Genomic DNA, 1,737 nt, shown 5'->3' on the forward strand with positions numbered 1-1,737 from the left:
AATTGTTATGCAACCCGTTAAAGTAGTGTAGTGTTGCCTAACCGCAACCCTCGCAATATAGTTCGCTACTCGCACTGCCCGGTCCCCTGTGTATCGCGTCATGTTAAACACCTTGCAGGTGTTGCTGACTTTCCACATGCTCCTGCTATACACTGTAGTGTGGATAGCAGCAGGACGTACATGCCCCCCCCCCTTCCCCCCTGCCTTCGCAAGCTGGTCGGTGAGAAGTTTGCATGTTCAATGCCCTTCGCATGCCGACGTACTCAGCCTACGTTGTGGTACGGCCTGTCACCTGTCCGCCGATGTACGCAAAACCCACAAACTGTACTGCACATTGCTCCGTATGTACTGAATGATACATCGTGGCCCATGTGACCGTATGACGACAGCGCCTAGCAACGGCGGACCATACAGTCCAAATATTGTGCACGCAGCTACGTGTCGTCTCCCTATAAGAGCTGGATTGCAGTGTGGTACGCCATACAGACGTGTGGGAGGAACGGACGCCCTGGATGGCGATCAGCATGAGCAGTCTGTTGATGTAGTGGAGCGTGTATTCGGACGTAGTCGTCTCTTCTCACACACCGTGATAGCATGTTGCACCGCGTTCCACATCTGCGACATGCTGCAGAGGCGGGCTGACAGTCGTTCGCGCAATGGACACCGCATACGTACGGGGTCTACCTTCCACGTGTTCTCTAGGCGTGCACATGTTGTTGCGTCTATGTGGGCAGACGTAGTGTGTTGTGACACCTGACACAGGCATGCAATACTCGTTGCAAATGGCGATGGACGTGTACGTTTGCTGGTGACGTTACGCAAATGAACAACCGGTAACCCGTTGTGGTGCGGTTGTTCTCGCTAGAGGTGAATCAGTGTTGGCGACGATCGGTCGAGCTATTAACCGGTTGTTTCAGGGATACCCACCATGCCCACGAACGTGAAAGGGGACCCACCATGCCCACGAACGTGAAAGGGGATCTGGGTGTGAGGCGATACGCGGCGGTGGCTGGGTGGGACCGTCCCCGGCCGGTGAGGGGGGGCCGCCCGGCGTGCTGGCAGCGCGGTGCGTGGGCGCACGCGCTACAGCCGGCTGGTGGGGGCGGCCGGTGGCAGGCGCGCCGGCCGACGGACGCGGCAGGCGGCGCAGCTGCGCGCCGGCGCCCCCTGCTCGCGGCGCCTTGCGGCCAAAGTAGGTCCTCGCGGGCCCGGTGCGAAGCGCGGTGGCCATCTGCAGTGTGCTGGTCCGATTGAGGACTTTGTGCGCTGAGGATGCGCCGCCGCCCGGCGCTCGGCGCCGCGACGCCGTCTGCTGCTCGGTCGCCCCAGCGGTTCTCGCAGGTGGTTTGTATCGCAGCTGTGCGGACGTGTTGGCGCGTGCGCTGTGCTGGGAGAGTTCGCTTCGGCACCCAAGTAGGGCTTTTGTCCTTCTGTGGCGCTGGCGTTGGAGCTGCCGGTCACCGTAGGTGGCGCGTGTTGTCTCCCGCCGGCAATGCCACGACAGCACGCTCCCGGGCCTCTGTCGGCAGCGGCAAGCTCAGTTGGGAGCACGGGTGGTCGCACCTAAAGCGTCTACTCGCCTAACTCCGGGCGATTGCGCCTCTCTCGAACCCGACCAAGTACTTAGGACGGCGCTGCGCGCCGCCGGGACCTGAGAGGGTTTCGAGGTGTGTTGTGCAGGGGAGCTCAGCCTCCTCCTGTTTGCAGAATAATTGAGCGGACGCTTGCGTGTTCGCG

This window comes from Schistocerca serialis, unplaced genomic scaffold, assembly GCF_023864345.2.
Source record: "Schistocerca serialis cubense isolate TAMUIC-IGC-003099 unplaced genomic scaffold, iqSchSeri2.2 HiC_scaffold_1243, whole genome shotgun sequence".
Lineage (NCBI taxonomy): Eukaryota > Metazoa > Arthropoda > Insecta > Orthoptera > Acrididae > Schistocerca > Schistocerca serialis.